This window comes from Heterocephalus glaber, unplaced genomic scaffold, assembly GCF_053883595.1.
Source record: "Heterocephalus glaber isolate CG9 unplaced genomic scaffold, H.glaber_assembly_v1.0 deba00001451, whole genome shotgun sequence".
NCBI lineage: Eukaryota > Metazoa > Chordata > Mammalia > Rodentia > Bathyergidae > Heterocephalus > Heterocephalus glaber.
This window is the reverse complement of record NW_028258301.1, coordinates 3,030,644-3,054,740: the sequence shown is the minus strand read 5'-3', so window position 1 is coordinate 3,054,740 and position 24,097 is coordinate 3,030,644. Positions and strand designations below refer to the sequence as shown.

Sequence of the window (24,097 nt, the reverse complement as noted above, 5' to 3'; positions counted from 1 at the left end):
TTCTTTAGAGTTTACAATGTAACTAGGGAGGGATGAAGAAGGAAAATACAAGGTAAGCTCATTCATATAGGAAGTTATTCGAATAGCCTGTATCAAGGTAGTAACTTCTGACCAAGAGGTTATAAAAGCCATAAATAAAATTATCATCATGGAAAATGACAGGCAGTAACTCTGAATGCTGACACAGACAGGACATTGGTAACAAATATTCTGTGCCTTCAGGCTTTGCTAGATACCAAACAGAAGCAAGGACTGAAATCCAAATCAAAATTACTGCAAAGAAATAAAGTGCCTTCTGACAATTAGATGATAGCTTGGTGAGTTTAGAGAAATTCAGGCAACAATCTATACAAGATATTAAGAAGACTGGATAATGCAAAAAGCCAGTAAAGGAAATAATTTGAGCAAACAGGCAGATAATGGTATTTAGTAAACCTAATACCTGAAAGTACAAAATACCTAAAATAGGATATAATGGAAATGTTTGCCAAAAATAAAAAATCAACAAATGCTAATGAAACACAAAAATATTCTGTAAAATTTTGATAGCTATTTTTTCTTCTCATTCCTAGTGTAGGATGTTTAGTAATATTTTCCCAAGTATGATCGAGAACAACAGAAAAGTAGCATCTAGAAGCTGATTTGTTTGATGTAACTGGCTCTGAAAAGAGCAGCTGTCTGAAGAAAAATATGTCACATTTTTAAATTTCAAGAAGACCTGCTGAAAAATACATGATAAAACACTGCTTCACTTTATTCTCCATTCACATACCGTAGTTTAACTTGACCTTATCTGAAAAAGTTCCATCACAGGTTTGTGGTACAAAGACACAGAAGCATAGCTGCCAATCTAACGACTGCCAAGTGGTGTTGCTTGGAGGATGCCTAGATGGAATGACCAGATGAGTCTCTCCAGAGTCTTCCTAAACAATGATCCTATTTTATTTTGATTTTGCTGCCTTCACTTACGTCACTGTTGGTTCCTTGCATTTCATTTTGCCATGCCAAAATGCTATGTAAGCTATCCTTTGCTGGTGTGGGTTATCTCTGGAAGCTGAGTTGCTGGCGCTCCTCGTGGGGCTCCGGACCGCACCTTCCTCTGGAGTCCGCCAGCAGAAATCACCGCCCGGAGCTCACGCCCCAGGTCCTGCCGCAAGGTCACCGCGAGGCACCTGCACCACCAGCCCCAGGTGACCGCCCACGGGGGGTGGGGCCCGTGCTCCCAACACACTTAATCTTTAAAGAAGCTGAAATATTAAATATCAAAGGATGGAAAACAATATTCTGTGCAACAGGAGCCTAAAAGCAAGCAGGGGTAGCTATTTTATATTCAAAGTAAACTTTAAGCCAAAACTGATCAGAAGAGGCAAAGTTCACTAAATATTTCTAAAGGGAACAGCTCAACGGGAAGAGATAACAATTGCAAACATATATACTTCTCATCCCTAATAAATTGGGAAAGTGGGATTTTGGGACAGACACAAAGACCAAGAGTCAGCTACACCTAGAAGACATCTCTGAGGAACAGACATTTCCTAGGGAAGCGTTGATACTAGTGACAAAGCTACCCAAGAAACTTACAAGCATCAACACAGAAAACAAATTAAAATAGAAAATGACAAGACACAAGCAAAATGCAACCCTTGACTTCCAGCCCACCCAGGACAAATCCAAGGGACAAGATAGAGGAAATCAGAGGCCACCCATGTGAATTTTCTGAAATGATAGCAGCAAAAGAAAAAAAATTAATGAGGCTATAGAGAAAATAAGAAAAGAAATAATCTCTCAGGTAAAAAAAGAGAGAGAGAGATGATGATCATAATGCAGGACTTGCTCAGCAAATCTAGAGTATACATACATAAAAAAATAAAATAAAAGAGCTTAGAAAAATGACGGAAACCATGAATACCCAACATAGGAAAGAAATGGAATCCATAAAACAGATTCAGAAATCCAGAAAATTAAAAATTCCACTGAAAATTTGTAAAGCCAAATGAATGAAAGAGAAGACAAAATATCAGACCTAAAAGACAGGATTGAGGTTAGGGATTATGAAAAGAAAGATCTCTTAAAAATAGCAAGGGAGGGCCAGGGATTTAGCTCAGTGGTTCCACTGCCTGCCCCGCAAGCACAAGGACCCTAGTTCGATCCCTGGTACCAAAAAAAAAAAAAAAAGAATATTAAACATAGCAAGGGACCGTGAAAAAACAATCCAACAGCTGCAAGACGATGCGAAGAAGGCATCCATATTGATCACAGCCAATGAAAAAACAGTAGTCAGCCCAAACAACATAGAAAACCTGTTCGCAGAAGCAATGGGAGAAAATTTCTCAAGCATGGAAAACAATGTGATGGACATACAGATAAATGAGGCATACAGAACTTAAATCAGCCATGACCAAAATAAATTTACATAAAGTTATATAATAATCAAGATTCCAGAAATTCAGCACAAGAACAGAATATGAAAAGCCCTTAGAGAAAAGAAACAAATCACCTATAAAGGAAAGCCCATCAGAATCACAGCAGACTTCTCAACACAAACCCTGAAGTATTTCAAGTACTGAAAGAAAGCAACGTCCAACCCAGACTGACGTACCCTGCAAAACTATCTTTCAGAATCAGTGGAAAAATAAGATATTTCCATGAGAAAAAACAACTGAATAAATTCATGACCACCAAACCAGCTCTACAAAATTTTCTGAAAGATATTTTAGAATGAGATAATGAAGACCTCAATTCCAATAACACCAATAGAAAGAAACCACCAAGTAAGCCAAGCAGTTAAAGAGAGGGTAAAGACAGGGAATTGACAACAGGAAAATAATATGACAAGGATAAGCCAATACATATCAGTAATAACCATCAATGTAAATGGTCCAAATTCACCAATCAAAAGAAACAGAATGGCAGAACGGATTAAGAAACATGATCCAAGAATCTGTTATACAGGAAACAATTAACTCAAAAAGAAATTCATAAACTGAAAGTCAAAGGACAAAAACAATACTTCATGTGACAGAAGCCCCCCACAAAAGCTATTCTACTTAAAGACAAAGTGAACATCAACGCAAGACTGAGCAAACGAGACAAAGAAGGTAACTACATACTTGTTAAGGGAAAACTCCAAGAAGAAGAGACAACAATCAAAAATATATACACAAAATACCAGCACACCCAACTTTATTAAACAAATACTAACGGACATGAAAAACCAAATAAGCACTAACACAATCATAATGGACCTCAATACACTGTACAAATAGATTTTAAAAAATTAACAAAGAAAAATTAGAACTGAACCAAACCTGTGAACAAATGGACTTGGTAGATGTGTACAGAGTGTTCCATCCCACAGCATCAAAATACACATTCTTCTCAGATGTACATGGTATGTTCTCCAAAATAGACCGCATAATAAATCATAGAACATGCTTAAGTAAATACAAAGGAATTGAAAGTATCCCATGCATATTATCAGACCATAGTGCAATGAAATTGGAAATCAATGGCAAAAGAAACCACAAAAACTTCATAAACACATGGAAATTAAATAGCACCCTCCTGAACAACTAAACAGTCACAGATGAAATTAAAGAATTACATAGTTTCTACAATTAAATGATAATACTAGTAAAACATACCAGAACTTATGGGATGCAATGAAAGCAGTCCTATGAGGAAAATTTTTAGCAGTGAACACTCACATCAGGAAAACAGAGTGAGCTCAAATAAACAACCAAATGTTGTACCTCAAATTTCTAGAAGAAGTCAAGCCCAAAGCTTGTACATGGGAGGAAATTATAAAGATTACAGGAAAAAATTAATGCAACTGAGACTAAGAAAATAATACAAAGAATCAATTAATTGAGGAGTTGGTTCTTTGACAGATTAAATGAAATTGATAAATTTAGCCAAACTTATCAAAAAAAGGAGAGAAAAGAGTCAAATCCATGCAGTTAATAATGAATACAATAAAATCTCAACAGATCCTGCAGAAATCCTCTTCCAGGACCTTTATTCTAATAAGATGGAAAACACAAAAGAAATGGACAGATTCCCAGATACATATGAATTACCAAAGATGAATCAAGAAGATACAAAAATCCTAAATAACCCAATAACAGTCAATGAAATTGAAGAGGTGATTAAAAACCTACCAACAAAGAAAAGCCCAGATCCTGTTGGACTCACTGCTGAATGATACAAGAAATTAAATCTAACTTCTCAAATTCTTTAATGAAACTGAAAGGGAAGCAATACTCCCAAAGTCATTCCCAGAAGCTGGTATTACCCTGTTACCAAAACTAGAGAAGGATCCAACCAAAAAAGAAAACTACAGGCCAATATCCTTAATGAACATAGATGCAAAAATCCTCAGTAAGATACCGGCAAACAGAATGCAGCAAATCATCAAGAAGATTATATACCACAACAAAGTAGGACTCATCCCAGGGATGCAGGAATGGTTCAACATACTGAAATCATTCAATGTAATACACTATATTAACAGAGCCAAGGATAAAAACCATAGGATCACCTCAGTAGATGCAGCAAAAGCATTTGACAAAGCGCAACACCCATTCATGATTTTTAAAAAACCCTACAGAAAATTGGAATAGATGGTCTTTATCTCAATCTGATAAAAGCCATCTATGGCAAACCAATTGCTAACAACATACTAAATACTCAAAAGCTGAAAGCTTTCACTCTAAAATCAAGAACAAGACAAGGATGTTCGCTATCACCACTCCTATTCAATACAGTTCTGAAAATATTAACCAGAGCAATTAGACAAGAGAAAGAAATAAAAAGAATAATAAAGATAGGAAAGGAAGAAGTTAAACTATCATTATTTGCAGAGGACATGATACTGTACATATCATGTCCAAAACTCCACCAAAAGACTCTTAGATTTAATAACCAAATTCAGTGGTGTAGCTGGATACAAAGTCAACATTCAAAATCAATAGCATTCCTGTACACAAATAACAAAGTTACTGAGAGAGAAAATTAGAAAAACCATGCCTTTCACAATACCAATGAAAAAAAATAAATACTTAGGAATCAATTTAACAAAGGAAGTTTAAAAGATCTTTATACTGAAAACTACAGTACTCTGAAAAAGGAGATCAAAGAGGATATAAGAAAACAAAAAGATATCCCTTGGTTGTGGGTAGGAAGAACCAACATAGTAAGAAATGGCCATACTTCCAAAATTGTTACACAGATATAATGTAATCCCAAACAAAATACCAACAGCATACTCACAGAACTAGAGAAAACATTCCTAAAATTAATTTGGAACCAGAAGAGACCTAGAAGAACAAAAACAATTCTGGGAAACAAAGGCAAGGCAGGGGGCATCACAATCCCTGACTTGAAATTATACTAGGAGCTACTGTGATAAAAGCAACATGGTACTGGCAAAAAACAGATCTAAAGACCAATGGAACAGATAAGAAGATACAGAAACAACTCCAAAGATACACAGCCACCTTATCTCTGACAAAGGGGTCAAATGCCTTCACTGGAGGAAAGATAGCCTCTTTAATAAATAGTACTAGAAAAACTAACTTTCCACACACCAAAGACTAACACAAGATCCATGTATTTCACTGTGAACCAAACTAAAATAGAAATAGATCAAAGACCTAAATATTACAACAGAAACACTAAATCTGCTGGAAGATAGAATAGGTAGAACTCTTGAAGACATAGTATAGGCAAAGAGTTCACAAACAAAACCCTATTCCACAGTAAACATTACAAAGAATCAACAACTGGGATCTCATCTTATTAAAAAGCTTTTGCATGTCAAAAGAAACTACCAACAGAGTGAGGAGAAAAACAACAGAGTGGAAAAAAATTTTTGCCAGCTGTTCCTCAGACAAAAGACTGATATCTAGAACACAAAAAGAACTGAAAAAATCAAACTCCCCAAATTTAAAGACCCAATCCAAAAATGGGCATCTTGAGATGAATACAGACTTCTCAGATGAAAAAATACAAATGGCAAATAAATAAATGGACCCTTGACTTATGAACTCAATCTGTTCACAATGGCTGGTTGTAACTCAAGTTGGTTTTAAGTCAAAATTATTTTCTCCTAAGAAATAATAGAAATACCCATAATATGATCCAAACCTCCCAAAGCACCCCTTAACTAACCTTTTCATAATAAAAACGTTGTATAATGTGCATAATTTACCAGAAATATCAATAATTTTCCTAGTATATTCTCCAAAAAGTTATTTAATGTTCCTAGTTTACCAGAAACAACAATTTCATACTGCACACACCATTCAAGTTAGTATTTTTGACTTGCAGGAAGGGAGGATGAAATGGAACGTGGTTGTTTTTTGAAAGGAGAGTCCCCTTCCGTAAGAACATTAGGAATCTGGCTCTCTGATGTCCTTTCTCTCTTTAGGAGAGTCTGCAGCTCACTAGGACCTACTTCTGGTATACCAGATCTCAACCTTTTCAGAACTAAAAAACTAGTCTAAGGTTGTCTGTTTCTGTCTTTTCTTTAACACTGTTCTGTAGTATGACATGACATTGTCATTAAGCAAGTGAATGCAACAACTGGCTTTTTTGTCTGGGTGGGTCTTCGCTATAAATATTTGTAGCTCTGTCCATCTTTTCAGGATTTCCTTTATTTCAGAAGAACTTTGCTGAAATGATTGTTGATACTTCCCCTGCTCTTCACAAAGCTCCTCAGCTGCCATTCTGTTGCTCAGGCAGAAGATGCTGAAGTCTCTCTGTAGACAATTCCCCTAAGTGTTCCTCCACCAGTTCCTCAACATCATCACTGTCTACCTGTAAGCCTATAGACTCCGCTATAGTGACAATGTCATCAACCACAGGGTCAATTGAAGGCTCAGGCTCCTCTATACAACCTTCAAAGTCTCTGTCCTGTATAATTTTAGGCCACACTTTCTTCTAGGCAGATCTCAGTGACCTTGGAGAGATACTGGCCCAGGATTTCTCAATTAACCCCACACAGGAAAGGATGCTGTAATCCTTCTTCCAGAACTCTTTAAGGGTTACATCTGTGTCTAAGACCATCTGGAAGCACTGCAGGAACAGTTCCTTGGTGTTTAGATTCTTAGTTAGCTATAACCTGCAGGTCCATAAGCTGAAGTAGAGTTGTATTAGGTGTGAGGAGCTCAACTGAGAGCCATAGGAATTCTTCAGCCAAGTCTTCTTCCAAATCTCATGGGTGAGCAGGAGCATTGTCCATGATGAGGGGAACCTTGAGTGGTAAACCTCTGTCCTCTAGATATTTCTTAACAGTAGGACAGAAAGCCTCCCTGATTCACTCAAGAAAAAGTACTCTTGTTACCACCCAAGGTTTTGTGTTAAATCACCACATGAACCCTCACCTATTCTTCATGACTTTATGTTTTCTGAACACTCAAGGGATCTCAGAATGATAAACCAAAAGAGGCTATCTTGAGGTCACCACTCGCATTGGCACATACCAAAAGGTTAGCCTCTCCTTTATAGGCTTGTGGTCTGGCATTTTCTTCTCTTCCTGGGTAACGTATGTTCTCCTGGGCATTTTCTTCCAGAAAAGGCCAGTTTCATCACAGTTGAAAACTCAATGAGAGCAAAAGCCATTTCTCTGTGTCATCATTTCAAAGTGGCATATGTAATTTTCAGCAGCCCCAAAGAATGAAGGGAATAGAAGAGACAGTTCCATCCATGGTATGGTTTGGATCTAAAATGGCTCCAAAAGTCTCCTGTGGTTAAAAGGTAATTGGAACATGGGGTTGCTGTACTCTTCAGTAGATTCACCCACTAATGAGTCCAGTAGCTAAATGTGTTAGGTGGTGGGCCCTGATTGGAAGTGGGTCATTGGGGTTGTGACCTGGACAAGTACATTCTTGTCCCTGGTTCCTCCCTTCTCTCAATGCTTCGTGGCTGCCATGGGTTGAGTGGCTTTTCCTCCGCCATGCCCCTCTGCCATTCTGTTTCTTCCCTGGAGCCAGCTACCATGGACTAAAATCCTGAACCAAAATAAACCCTTCCTCCTTTAAAAAAAAAATTTTTTTTCAGCAGCCCTTTTATCAGCACTGTGCTTCACCACGTCTAGTTAAGCTATCAACCCCAGTTCTCACTTTAAAATTGTGAAACCACCCCTTACTGGCACAAAATGTTTCATCATTATCATTCATTGACGGATTATCCTTTATGATATCTGGATTTATAGCACTAGATTTTTCACAAATTATAGACTCAGGCTATAACCTGCCATCTGCCTTTTATTTATCTACATTAATAATACCCTTCTACCTTGTCTAACTCTGTCACTTGTGACTTACTAATTTGAGTAACACTCTTAGCACCACTAGCTTCCTCATACAAATCTTCTCTCTCTAAGATTGTTGAGACGGTGGATTTCAACAATCCCGTACATAGTGGGATCAGTTACACAGACACAACTCTCATATTTCTCCACAATTTCCTTCTTCTTTTCTATTGTGATTGCTTTCTTTCCCTTCCCTTCCTTCCTTAGCTTCTTTTCTAGCTTTTGGGGGGCTATTTTGATAGCAGTAATCCTAGTGATTATATAAAGCACTGAACAAAATCATGTCCACAAACATGCACATCTGGGCTCATAGTGATGCTTACATATGTTTACATATGTTTTTCTGGCACTATGAGTCTTTGTTTACAACCTCATAAGTGGCCAGCATTCAGGTCATAACTCACGACTTTGGTCATAAGTTAAAACTAAAATTCCAGTTATAATCCAAGTCATTATATGTGAGACCAGTCATAACTTGAGGGTCTACTGTATATGAAAAAAATTCAACATCATTGGTCATTCGAGAGATGCAAATTAAAACAATGCTGAAATTCCATCTCACTCCAGAAAAAATGGCTAATATCAAGAAATCAACCAATAACAAATTCTGGCAAGGCTGTGAACCCTTCTCCACTCCTGTAGGAGTGCAGACTGGTGCAACCATGGTGGAAATCAGGGTGGAGATTCCTCAAAAAACTAGGTCTAGAGGTTCCATTTGACCAGCTATCCCCCTTCTAGGTATCTTCCCGAATTAAAAGCATCATACCACAGTGATATATGCACACCCATGCTCACAGAAGCATATTTTGTAATAGCTAAATCTTGGAAATGACCCAAATGCCTGTCGACCGATGAATGAGTAAAGAAGATATTTTTCATACAATGGAGTACTCAGCTTTAAAGAAGGATAAACTTTAGACATTTATAGCTAAATGGATGCCCCTAGAGTCCATGCTCTTAAGTGAAATAAATTGAACACACATGTAAATATCACATTGTTTCTCTGGTATGAGAAACTGAAAGTATAAATAAGGACCAAAATGTGTAATAGATATTGTGAAATACGGAAGAAAATGTTCAAATGGGAAGGGGCCCAAGGGAGAGGGGAGGGGGCAAAGAAGGAAGGGAAAAGAAAAAAATGAGAAAAGAAAGATAAAATGGAAACAAAGCTCTTGTAAATAAAAAGGGGAAGTGAGACAGAAGGAAGTGGAAGGGAATGGAGAAAAAAATAAGAATCAAGACATATCATGTACAGTTACAAATTCCACATGATGAATGTGATCATTATGTATATCTAAATTGTACCAAGAAACTTAATTAATTATTCTAAAAAGAAAAAGGATACATTTGAGTCATTTGTAGGAAAATAGATATACTTTGTTGTCATAATTCTAAGTGAAATAAACCAGACACAAAAGGTTAAACATTGTATGGTTTCTCTTATATGAGATACCCAAAGTATAGATAACTTAAAGAGCAAAATAAAAGATAGTAGAGGGCTGGGGATGTAGCTCAGTGGCACCACACCTGCCTGGCAAGCACAAGGTCCTGAGCTCAATCCCGAACCAAAAAAATGTAAAATAAAATAAAAAATAAAAGATAGTAGGAAAGAAGGAGGTAGTCCTTTCTCGGATGGGAAGAGGATCTAGAGATGCAAGGAGAGGGCAAGGAGTGGAGAAGTAAAAAGGATTAACATGTAATATGTACCTACAGTAACTACCCACAATGAATGTACATATTATGTATTGCAAATATGTACTAATAAAAAAGCTAAAAACAACAAAAAAGAAACAACCATACAAGATTATAAAATGAGATCAAAGAATACAAATGATATTTGAAAAGGGATCAGTTGAAAAACATGAAAGACATTCTAAAATGAGTCTGAGGCCCAAAAGAGAAGTCTGAGACAAGCACTGCAGACTATAGATTTAATGGGATTATTCAAGAAGAGGATACAGACCCAGTAGAGAGTAACACCATGATAGAGAAAGAGAAGTCATTAAGACTGAAAAAACACAGCTGGACAATTATAAGAAAAACTACTTATTCTATTTTCCAACCAGTGCTTCTTGCCCAATGGCCATACTATATGCTCAGGAAAGACATGTTGTAGAAGCCAAAGGAAAAGTGATTCAAGGATAGAGTGAAAAATAGTAGCATATGTTACAGAGAGCTCAAGTAATAAAGGGCCTGAGAAACTTAGATTTGTTAATTAAACAGGGATTGTTGACTTTAGAGTACATTTTCCTTATATAAATGTAAATCACAGATGAAAAGTTGAGGGAGGAACATGAGTAAAATGAAATTTAAAAAGTGACTATTTCAAAAAGCTTACCTACAAAGCAATAACTAGTGGGGATGTTCATTTGAGGAAAGGATTTGTTATTTTCTACATGACAGAGACAGTTAAAAATGCTTACACATCATGAGGAAGAAGCCAGTAGATAGATAAAGGCCTTTCAGCATACCCTTTAACAAGTGTTTGCTGTTCAGCTTTTCATAAAAAATTGCATGTTTGAATACAGTATCTATTTTTACCTACAGATATTCAGCTCAACGAATGTAATGACTGGTGATCTCTGATACTTCTTTGATTCACTTAAGAACACCTGAAATTATACCATATGTAATTAATACTTTAAAACCGACTGTGCTGTTATCATCACAAATATTGTTTTCTGTATTTACCGATGAGTACCTGAAATTTGAAGAGAGAAAATAATTTGCTTCACAAATTATTAGCAGGTAACAAGGTTCTTATGAAAAGAGGTGGGGTGGATTTAGCTTAGCAGCTCAGCGGCACAGCGCCTGCCTGGTAAGGGCAAAGTTCTGAGTTCGATTTCTGGTACCAAAAAAAAAAAAACAGAGAGAAGGGGAAAAAGTCCAATTGCTCATACTGAACTGAAACACCTTTTTAATTATATCCTACCATTCCTCTATTAAAGATATTCCAGATATATAAGAAATAACTAAATTCCTGAAGTATATTAGTTTTTAACTCTTTTTTATCTCTATATAACATACATACAGAAAAATACACAAATCATAAGCATATAGGCCAATGTATCAGCATAATCAATATACTTAGATAACAATATTAAATCAAGAAATTATTCAGCCATTAAAAAAATTAAATCCTATCATTTGCAGCAAAATGGATGGAACTGGAAGATACTGAGTTAAGTGAAGTAAGCCAGACACCGAAAGACAAGTATTACATGTTCCCTCTCATATGTGGAAACAAAAAAGAGTCAACTTGAATGCAGAACAGAATTATTAGTTCTGTACAGGAAAAGGGGAATGGGTGTGAGAAGGGCAGTTGGATATGCTCAATGCATGCTATAAACATGTATGGAAATACCACAGTGAACCCCACTAACATGTGCAATTAATATACACTAATTAAAAAAGAAAAAGGAAACAGAACACTTCCAGTCCTCATCTTGCCTTTTCCCAATCACTCTCACCTACTTATTCGTTTCCAAAGGTAAACTCTGCCTTAACTTGTAACAACATTGGGTGGTTCTTACTGTTCCTGAACTTCACATTAATAAAATTATATATTAATTAGTACTCATATCTTTAATACAACATTTTGTTGCTGTATAGCTCATTGACTTTCCCTGCTACAAAGCATTTCACTGTAGCAATATACAATAATTTATTCCATCTGTTCTGTGGATGGTCATTTTTTTGTTGTTCTAATTTTCAGCTATTACAAAAGAATACTGTTAACGTTCTTTTTTTGAAATTTATTTTTTATTCTAAATAAAAATCATACTTTGTGCTGAATAATGGAACATAGAAGAATCAGATGTACAATGATTTTAGACATCTATTTGGAAAAAAATTGCAAAATGTACAAAACTGTCCAGCAATAGATAGTAAACACTTAAATAAATATTAGGAGGTCAGTACTTACTGATTTAATAGAAGGAGTTTGACATCAACAAGTCTCCAATTCCTAAGAAATATAATGCATTCTTTTGGTACAGGCTATACACCTAGCAGAAGATCATAGAGTATGTATATGTCCAACTTTTAAATAGATCCTGCCAAACTGTTTTCCAAGTAGCTATTTAAACAATACCTGAGAGTTCTATGGCTACTCATTCTGTGTGGCAGATTCATTTTGAAAATATTTTACACTGGTTTGTCTTCTTTTTTACTTAATAATGATTCTTTAAAAGCAAAATATTTTGCTACTCTTTCTTCTTTATTGAATCCCAAGCTCCCAGAATTTGCTACTGAAGTAAGGGAGGTAACTTACTTGTATGACATATTGCCCACAATAAACAATGAAATGATACTGATATTCATCTACATACTTTAAATGTATTTTATACCATGAGTTAGCTGTTATTCCAAATTATAACCTTTTTTTTCTCCATCTCTTAGTAAGAAAATGTTTGAGTGGTACCTGGAGTACCTATGTAACTTCACCTATCCCCCAAATTCTACATACTATTTGATACATTAGTCACTTACTCCCCTAGGAAACTATTTCCCTGCTGCTAAAGGAAATAATCTATGTATAATACAACCACTCTTGGGGGTAAAAACCAGATCTATAAAATACATCAGTATATACTAACATGACTGCTGACTATTTCATACTTTGCAATGCTTTCTTTATACTTCGTCTAATCATTAAAGAAATTCTAATTTTATCCACAAATGTTAAGAAGAGACAGAGAAGCAATCTTAATCATGAGAGTTTTCAATTATTTGTTTCATCTTGTAAGAAAGAAGCCTTTTATCCAAGGAGTTTTGGTATATTGTTAACACTTTTACATTAGCACTATGATAACAAGAGCAATACTATCTAAAATAGTTCTTCCGAAAGGCAATCCAATTCAGCAGTTCTTAATGGATACATGGCCAAGCTGTCACATCTTCAGAGAGATTAGATTCAAGGGGTCTTTTATAGGCAGCAGAAAACAAACCAAATATATTTAAATGTATCTAAAAATAATGAGGAAAAGCTACATAAAATAGTAATATAACAACAAATGCAATAATTGTGAGCACTTTCATGTTCAGCATTATTCATCTAAAACAGTGGTGGCAAATCTATGCCACACATGCCACAGTGGGCTGTCTGTTATCATCGAAAGCTCTAAAAGTTTCATTACCACTGATCTAAAATCTGCCAAGCACATAATACTTAAAAGCAATCACAAATCCAAACATAAACACTGAACTCATACTTTATTCAAATACTAAACAGGAACTTGAAGGTCATTTGATTTTTTATGATATAACTTCTTAAATTTGTTTAATAGTTTTATATCTATCCTGTATATATGGTATATATATATATTTAGCAGGTGTTAAGCACTGTACTAAGTGCTTTGCAAATATTAATGCAATTAATTCTTGAAACAATTATAGGTAAATGGAGAGACAGAGTTTGAATCCAGACAAGCCTTTTGATCTGCTCAAAAGATTTACTTAAGCAAAAAAACATTTCACAAATATTCAAAGGCAAGAAATAATTAGCTAGCCTAAAACAGTATACTATCAACTTTACAAATATATTAAAAGTATATTAATTTATAAATATATTGAAATGTGAAAATGGATCTATCTTTGAACTGTACAAAGTTTCTTTTCCAGTTTATAATTAAAAAACCCAGAAAGAATAAAAATAGTTCAAATTTGTTCTCTAATTTTTCTTAATTGAGGATACAATTTGAATCAAGTTTTTACTGCCATTTATCTAATCTCTTCTAAATGTACTATCTGAGAATACCAACAGACAATTTCACTATATTCCTCAGTAGGGAAAAAGAATGTAAGACAACTCTAAGGCCATTTAGTCAATTTCCTGCCTGGGCATTTTATTTCCCTACATTTCCCAAGGCTTTACAGAGCTACAATAGAGACAGATCTACACTAGAGTCCACCTTTCCCCCTCAATGATACAGAATATTTCTAGTAAAATGGAAATATATCGAAGTCAAATTTTTAAAGAAAAGTCCTGCGTCCATGAAACAAGAGAAAGAACCATCCAAATATACGCATTTTTAGTCTGATTTATTAGATTTCTCCTCATAATGGCCCTGATTCTTCCGATGGGTTCACATTAACATAAGTAGTTCTAAACCAAATATATCTAGGACTGTCATGCATTAATAGAACAACAGAGAATATCTGGGAAAATCTAAGGTTCTATAACTAAAAGGAAATCACTTCAATCCTAATGTAAATTCTAATTCCATCCCAGTTTCTTAAAAGTATGAAGAGTAGTAATTGCAAGAGAATTCATATGAGTGCCAAATTAAATCTTACAATGTGTACTCAAAAATTCTTCCTTCTGAAACAAGCCATACCACTGGAAATTCCCATTACAGTAACTTTTTGAATACCCAAATAGCACCATAAAAAATACCTTTATGATAATACCTTACATATATACAACACTAAACAATTAGCCCTAGAAATAACCTTTGTTATTTGTGCCTTGTGTGTTTGTACCATTTGTCTTAAGAGAAAAATGATACTCAGAAGAGTTACCATACATTCCCAAGATCACATAGCTTGACTGAACTAAAATTCAAATCCTCAGCCAACCTACTGCAAATATACCTTAGCTACCTTGGTTCCCAAGTAAGCTGTAAGTACTAAGAGCTGATTACACATCAACATAAATTAATGGGCTGACTGAACAGAAAATGCATAAAACAACATAGAGTCTGGAGGGAAAAGAAAATAAGACATATACATTTGAAATGTAAGTAAAAGGGAGATCTGCAGCTTGATGCCTTGACCAGGGAGAACAGGCTCCAAAGGATATCTCTAATGAGGTAGGGTCTAGGCTCCAAAGGATATCTCTAATGAGGTAGGGTCTAGGCAGTCAGGAAAAAAGTAGGCAACAAGCCCAGGACAAGCATGTTAAACAGATAAATAGCTCTCACAGCTTAACCTAGGCCTTTGTAGTTATTATCTTCAGCAACATAGGTTTAGTTAGTACTTTAATTTCTGCCACTTGACAAGATTATTTCTTTTCCTCAAAATGTACAAAAGAGCAGATACCTTCTCACAACTTTGGGATTTGCACAAGCTCTCCCACAAGTGATTACAGTGAAATAACTGCCTGGTTGCTTGGACCATTTTTTTAAAATGGTAGAAATTCTTCCTTGTTTTGAACCAAGATATGTTGCTTGACTAATTTAAAAAATTCAACAGCATACATCTGTATCTATGCTCTTCAAAAACAAAAATAAGTTTAAATATAAAATGTCATTCTAATCAGTTCTATCACACTGAAATGCTCTAGGAATTTCAACAAAAATCTCTTCATAGTATTATCTCCTCACAGACACCATAGTGAAACAGGAGAGAAAGGTCCAACATTCCCCAAAAGGTACCATTTATTTATTTTTTTCTTTTCTTTCATGGATGCCCCAAACACCCTATAGCCAGCCACAGCTACATGGAATACCACATAAGTCCAGGAGATATTTGTTTTGGCTGCAGCAAGCTTTGGTCATGAGCCTACCACCTGCAGTCCCTATATGACCACCCTGCAGCCCTCCTCAATCAAGAAGCCCCCACTACTTCCCAGGATTGATCAGAAAGTCTGACCTCTAAATACCTTTACCGGGTCCTTATGCACACTGTGCCCCTCATTCTGCAACAGATACCCTCTTTCAGATAGCATTTTTTGCCTATTCATGATTTCTTTCTTGAGTAGAACATGCTAAGCCTGTACCCAAAGGCCACTGGTGCCAAAAGTGGCCAACAGCCAGAGCTGGTGACATCAAAATCTGCTGGCACCAGGAACAGGGAGCAGCTGGAGCTGGTGACCCTGAAAGCAGCTAAGAGCCAGAGAAAAAAAGGACAGCAATGGAGAATTGCCAGGAGCTACCAACTCTGAGAGCCAGAAGAGTTCTGAAGGCTTGCCAGTAACTGTTTGCTTAAGCAATAAGGAAAGTCTCTAACACTAAGAGTTGATAGCTGCTGACATTCAAAGGTCAAGACTACACTTTGCCAATTTGTGATTTCTATACAAATTGAGCAAATGAATCCTCAGCCAGTTGGTAACAGGTTGGTGGCCAGTACAGGAACCCTCCCTTTAGAGGCCCCTGAAGAAGAAGACAAACAATGGTGACATTTGTCAACAATGGAGAAGTAGCTGAAAATTACCATGTTTGATTTAGGTCTTACATATAGAAGGGACATAAGCTAGCTGGTGACAATAGATCTGACAGTAACTGTGTAATACAAAACTTCAAGAAGGAACAAGATAGTGTACTTTTTAGATCTTTCTTTGTGGGTATGCCTACAATTGCATACTTCATTTCTTTCTTTCCCAAAGAGCAAATATGTGAAGTACAATGGTGCCTCAGTTCACAAACCTAACTCTTTCCATAATTTTGGTTGCAGAATTCATTCCACAATTCTGGCTACAATGGTGTAAATTAAGTTCGTGGGCCGGGGATTTAGCACAGTGGTTTTGCCATTTGCTGCACAAGCACAAAGACCCGAGTTCGATCCCCAGTACCAAAAAAAAAAAGAATTAAGTTCGTGACTCGAAGTGTCACTGTACTTGGGGGTGGGAGGCAGCTAGATATCTGTTAAATCACCTACCTCTAGGGTCGGGATTTAGCTCAGTGGTTTTGCCACCTGCCTTGTAAGCTCAAGGTCCCGAGTTCAATCCTTGGTACCAATCAATCAATCAATCAATAAATAAATAAATAAATAACTTACCTCTAGACAACTTTATTTTTGTCTCAAAAAGTGACATTCAAAGAAAAAAATTGACAAGATGTCCATGCCTTGACTCCCTTCCCTCCCTTCTCTAGCTGTTCCTCAGCCCCCCAAGATTGAACTCTAACTGGGGCTAGGCAGCAGGACAGCCCTCTCAGATGAGATCAACATTAAGATGCATCTCTTCAGTGGAGGTGTTGTAGAAAGTCTCGATGTCTCAAAGAGTCCTTTTGTCTTCTTCTGTCACCATGTTAATAGCCACACCCTTTCGGCCAAAGTCCCCACTGTGACCAATTCTGTGAACGTAGTTTTCCCTGTTTGTGGGAAGATCATGTTGATGACTAAAGAAACCTGCTGCACTTCAATGCCTCTGGCCAGCAAGTCAGTGGTAATCAATACTCTGCTAGAGCCAGACCAGAACTCCCTCATGATCACATCTTTTTCCTTTTGGTCCATATCTCCATGCATGGCAGAGACAGTGAAGTCTCAGGCATGCATCTTCTCAGTGAGCCAATCAGTCTTCCTTTGGGTATTAATGAAGACGACTGCCTGAGTGATGGTCAGGGTTTCATACAAGTCACACAATGTGTGCAGCTTCCATTCCTCTCTTCCCATGTTGATGTAGAACTGGCAGATACCCTCCAAGGTCAACTCTTCCTTCTTGATGAGAATCTGAATGGGGTCCCTCATGAACTTCCCTGGTCACCTCTAGCACATCAGAAGGCACTGTAGCTGATAACAAAACCACCTGGGTGTTGCTGTTGAGCTTTTGGAATATGTCATAAATCTGGTCCTTGAATCCACAGCTCAGCATTTCATCAGCTTCATCTAGTACAAAGATCTTGATGTATTTGGGAAACAGGTATCTCTGATTAAGCATATCAAACTCATGGCCAGGGGTTCCCACGATGATATGGGGAGCTTCCATCTGCAGCTTCCGTACCTCAGCACTCACACTGGTACCCCCAATACAGTCATGACATGAGGCACCCATGTAATCTCCTAATGCCATGACCACCTTTTGTATCTGCTGAGCCAATTCTCGAGTGGGAGCCAGAACCAAAGCCTGGGCAGCCTTTAGGTATAACTCAATCTGCTGCAGAATTGATATGGTGAACATAGCTGTTTTCTCAGTACCAGACTGGGCTTGAGCAATCACGTCATAACCCTTGATACAAGGAAAGAATGGCATGCTGCTGGATGGCAGAGGGTTTCTCAAAACCATAGGCGTAGATGCCATGGAGGAGAGACTCCAAGAGGTTCATGTCATCGAAGCTGTCAACAATCTCATTCCAATTACTCTCGATGATGCCTTTGGGTTTCATCCCATCTGGGCCATTGTCTCTGGATCGGGAATCCTGACTCACAGACATGATCCTTAGAAACTAGGGCTAGAAACTGTATTTTAAAAATAATTTTGTAAAACAATTTAAAAATAAAAAGCAAACTCGGTATTTGCTATATATTGATAATATTTCTATAATGGCACTAAACACTAATGTGAACTGCAATACCAGTGTGAAAATGACATTAGTTTTTCACATTTTATATATATTTTTTAGATACTTTCTCTAACTTTTGTCTAGGTCTAGGCTAACAGTGGTACTAATTGTACTGGCAAACTTTAAGTCATCTCTGATACATCAAATTATTAACCATGTAACCCTGACCAAGCTACTTAACTACATGAGTCTCTCATTCCTCATTTTAAAAGCAATGATAATAATACCTCCTCACAATAAATCTATAAGGATTAAATACATTTCAGAATTCTATAGCATATAGCACACATGTTTAACACAATGACTCTTAAAATATGAATTACGCATATGAAATTTCTGTGTGTTCTAATGTGTTGTAAAAATGGCAGTATTATCATCACTAACATATCACATTAAAGAGTACATACTTAATAAGTACAAACCTAATAAGGACATTGGAGAACTAAATGGCATAGTATTGTGAACAATGTTTAACACAAAGCAAGCTCTTAATAAATGGTTAAAGATCTACAATCAAAACACTCAATGAACCCTGTGGGATTTATTAAACTATCAGGTCCAGACTATTATATGACTGCAATATTTACATATAATAGCCATTCATTTATAATACAGAATATTATATTGCATATTAAAATCATTAATTATTCATGTTTTGAATCCAAAGACCCTCATACAATGTTATTAGAACCAGTGTAATGTGAATCTCCCTTGCAGGACATTAGTTTTATTATATGTTAACAAAATGCTTATATATAATTGTACTCATATAGATATTCCTCTCCATGCATATAATCTTCATATGTCTGCATATATGACACAAAATCAGTTCTAAAATATATTACAATCTTTATAATATGCAAATTGTCTCAAAATCTTACATAACTTGTAGTTTTCAAAATCTTTAAAAATGACTGAATTTTTTCTCTCCAATGTACTCTTTTATCAAAATATAGCCACACTTATTTATTCAACCACATGCATTTTCATTAGTTTTATCTCCTCTCCTGGCTCTCTCTCAAAGCTGAGTCTCATATCTCTAACTACAACCTCATAATGTCCACACAATGATTCTATTATTATCTCAAATTCAAAGTGCTAAAATAAACCTACCCTTTCCATAACAAAACAAAATAATTTCCTCTCTGATTCTGTAAGGTTTAAATATAAGGTATATACGATTTCTAGGAAATAGTAAATAGTCCTAATTGATCAACCAACTTGCCTTCCTTCACCACAGTCATCAAAAACGATAGATCTTTTCTTTGAAATGTCCCCATTGTCACTTGCCTATTTGAAAGCCCTCTCATTTAAATCCTGAAGTTTCAGGTCTCATCTAATTCCCATCCATCTAAGGCAATGGTCACACAACAGCCAATTTATCCCGATGTCTCTTCTGCCTGGCATATAAGCTCCCAATAGAACATAAACTAATCTGCATCATTTTAGAATCCCTGAACATCACTCCAAGCTCCTATAGCCAATCTTCCAACTTGCTCTCCTATCCCTGTGATTTTCTTATGATTCCTGAGAGTGAGTTTGGTACAAATTCACAGAGGTGACATGTGCCATTTCCTGACAAGTTTTAACAACTGTTGATTTATTCCAAAGTGGCCTCTTTTCTTCTTGAAACCAGCAATATCCCAGATAGAAGCTACTCCATCACCCTGACTCCTGATATGAAAATGTCGAACAGTTTTAAAAGCCTTGTCATGACTTTTTCTTTTTGTTGGATTCTCCCCCTTTGCATTTAATTTATCACGCCCAATGAATTCATTCTGCTGGGTTTCCTGGGGCTGTGATCCTCATTGTCTTTTCCTAGGGTATTGTCTAAAATTTTTTGGAGTGCCAGTTTGGTATTCATGAAGTTCCTCAGGTGCTCTTTATCATCAAAGTATCTTATTTCTCCATCAATTTTGAAAGATAGTTTTTCAGGGTACAACAATCTGGGTTGGAGGCTGTTTTCCTTTAGGGCTTGGAATACGTCACTCCAAGCTCTTCTTGCCTTGAGGGTTTGCATTGAGAAGTCTTCTGTGATTCTGATGGGCTTTCCTTTGTATGTGATTTGTTTCTTTTCTCTTAACCGCTTGTAGAATTTTGTTCTCCTGTTGGATTTCTGGAATCCTAACTATTATATGCCTATGTGTAGATTTTTTTTTGATCAAGGCTAGCTGGAGTCCTATATGCCTCACTTATCTGTATGTCAAGTTCTTTTCCCCTCCTTGGGAAGTTTTCTGCCATCACTTCTGTGAACAGTTTTTTTATGTCATCTGCACTCACTCCTCTTTCTTCATTGACTCCAATCAGTCTTATGTTATTCTTCTTTGTATCGTCTAGCAGCTGCTGGATTGATTTCTTGTGTTCCCTTACAATTTTAAAGCAATTTTTCTTTTCCTCCTCACTAATTGCAATCTTATCTTCTATATGTGAAATTCTATCCTCACGTTGGTTCATTCTGCTGCGCAGACTTTCGATGGAGTTTTTAATCTCCTGGAAATCTATTTGCATCTGTTTTATGGATTCCATTTGTTTCCTATGTTGGGATTCCATCATGTTCCTCAGATCCTCTATTTTTTTATCTGTGTCCTCTCTAGATTTATTAATCATGTCTTGCACCATGAGCACAATCTTTGCTGTTATCTGAGTAATTATTTCTGATTTCCTTTTTCCCAGATCCTCTTTTGTTGCCAGTTCAGAGAGTCCAGGTGGTTGAGTGTCAGATTGTTCCATCTCGTTTCCCTTTGGGTTTGCTGTAGGTGATCTGGAAGTCTGTTTTTGAGGCTTGTTTATGTGTCTTCTCATTTCCATGGGGGGCGGGGGGTGCTTCTGGCGCAGCTCACCTTCTCTGCCCAAGGAGCCTGGGATGGCAGTGGGGAGCTTCCTTCTGGGCGCTGGGACCAGCTCAGCTTCTCTGCCCTAGGAGCCTGGGATCATCATTCCCAGTTTTAAAGATCTATAATAAGATCCATTAGCTTCATAAAACTTACCCTGATCAGTTTAGCCCTGAGTTAGCTTTGCTTCCTTTAAGTTCCTAAGAGTTCAGTTGCATCATTTTTTGGTAATTCTAGTCTATTCCTGTTTTGAATTTTTATTATTCAAATATGAATTATGCATTATTACTTAATGGCTGCTACAATCACAAAAACAGAAAACCAGATATTATGTGCCTCTTAATGGGAGCACAAAATACCACTTGTGAAGTAGTCTTGATTTTTAAAATATTCCCAAATCTATTCAAGTTTTTAGATACATCCAATCATTTATAGAAAATAGAGAAGACAGAAGAATGTGTTGAACTACACCATGAGAAAGCAATTAGCATAAACCAGGAAAACAAACTGTCCCCTTCAAAAAAAAAGATAAAAGAAAAAAAGAAGATAGAGGGGAACTGTATATGAAATAATCAAATTAAAAACTAACTGAATATTTGATATGAAGAAATTATGTTACTTGATATGATTATAGATATACTTGGTGTGATTGTGTGTGTGTGTGTAGGGTATAACCACACACACATATTTGAATATGTATCTCTAGAAGACACGCAAAGGCCTTTTACCTTCACACTACCACCTTTCAGTTAAGAGGCATGCATTACCAAAAGATAAGAGTCTCAAGTTTCTTATTCTCCTAGTTTCTGTATGGAAGCCAAATTTAAATTTTAAAATTCTTATTATAATTAAAAAATAACAAATAATTAAAGTTATATTCCCAAGGCCCAATGAAACTAATGTGGTGGGAAATGAGAGGTTGTACTCAAGTCCAGCCAGAAATTCATTCATCTAATATTACGTTGTGCCTCATATAAATCTTCTTATTATCTTGAAAGTAAAATGTACAAAATTAAGAAAAATGAACACAAAGTAACTAGAATACAAGAATGTGATAAATATGGTTCAAAACAGGGTATACTTAACTTGAAATAAATATGTTTATTTAAATTCCATGTAACTATGCTTTTACAAAATGAGTAAAATTTGCAAGGAGAAAGACAGTTTCAGAATTTTAAAATATGGTGATTCCCTGATGCCATCCAAAGATTGCTTTAATTTTCATCAAAAGCAATTTTCTTAGATTCAGAAAACTAATATGAATAAAGAGTAGATTTTAAGCCCTGATTTATCTGGGCTGTAGTATTCAAAAGGCACACCTGATTTGCAGACATTCCATATGTGTTTTTAAAATTATGTTTCCTAGCCTATTTCTTCCCTTTGGAGCTAAATATTCTTTTTTGGTAGGATATTTATTTAAAAATAAATGTTTAAAACAACAGACCTTGACTTTTTAATTCTGTCATTTGTTGTTTCATGTAGTTTTTTTACACACTTATTAATTTTTTTCAGTTTTTATTTTTCATTAGTACAGGTTTGTAATACACAATTACATTCCTTGTGGGAAGTTGGTAGATGTACATAACACATATCAATTCTTTTTGTATCCACTTCCCCTCTCCTTCCACCCCATTCCCTCTATCTCTTGATCCCCTCCCTTTGAGAAAGATCTATCTCCCTATTTACTATTATCTATCTTTTATTTTGTTCTTTATTTATATTTTGGATTTCATATATAAGAGAAACCATGCAATAATTAACCTTCTGTGTCTGATTTATTTCACTTAACATTATGGTCTCAAAGTGCATTCATTTTTTTCCTACAAATGACTCATTTATCCTTCTTTATGGTACAGTAGTACTCTATTGTGTATAAATACCATTTTTCATAATTCATTTGCTGATGGACATATAGACCACTTCCAAAATTTAGCTATTATGAACTACAGCAATAAATATTCTTAAAACTCAATGTAGCTGGCAGTGGTAAACAACACATTCATTTTAGAACTGAAATACCTATAGACCACAGGCTTCTGTTGGCCTGCCAGATCACAGGCACATGAGAGAGAGACAGGGTAGGGGGTAGAGAAGTGAATAAAGAAAAGTGCTAAAGATCTAGGGTTAATTCAATAGACCAATCTTTTATTTAATTACAGCAAGGCAAGGGTAAGCAAAACCTTTAGCTGAAAAATTCAGAAAAGCTAGAGCTGGTATGTTTAGTGAGTTTACCTAATTTACAGTCTGTGAAAAGAAAATAAATGGATACTTGAGAAGAAAAAAATCTTTCAGAAAAATCAGCAGTATAAAAACATTTAGCTAATGAATTCATCCACCTAATAATCCCATTTTTGAATAATGATCAACACTTCTAAACTTTCAAACAATCTGTTGTTCAAAGAAGAAACCCCTGAGATAAGGATGCTTTTCTCTTCTTTTTCAGTTGTTTGTTTTTGGTTTTTGGTTCTTATTTTGTTTTTATTCTAAAACAGGGTCTCAAAACATAGTTTAGGCTGGCTCTGAACTCACTATGCAGCACAGGCTGGCTTGAAACCTGTAGCAATCCTCCTGACTCAATCTCCAGAGTCCTGGGATTACAGGTATGCACCCCATGCTCAACCTGACAAGGATGCTTTGGTTACTCTAATAACTAGAAAGCTCATCCACACAATTTTTAAGGTAGTATGTTTTCAAGGGTGAGTTGGAGCATGTTTTCAAGGGTGAGTTGGAAA

General features: G+C 36.1%; 1 protein-coding gene and 1 pseudogene across 6 annotated transcripts in view; both read right to left on the bottom strand.

Annotated features, from left to right (window-relative positions):
- LOC101710436 (AGBL carboxypeptidase 4) overlaps positions 1-24,097 on the bottom strand; it is a 1,386,524-nt gene that overhangs the window by 1,348,632 nt on the left and 13,795 nt on the right. The gene's annotated exons all lie outside the window — the stretch shown is intronic.
- On the bottom strand, positions 13,910-18,876 carry LOC147827305 (eukaryotic initiation factor 4A-I pseudogene; annotated as a pseudogene).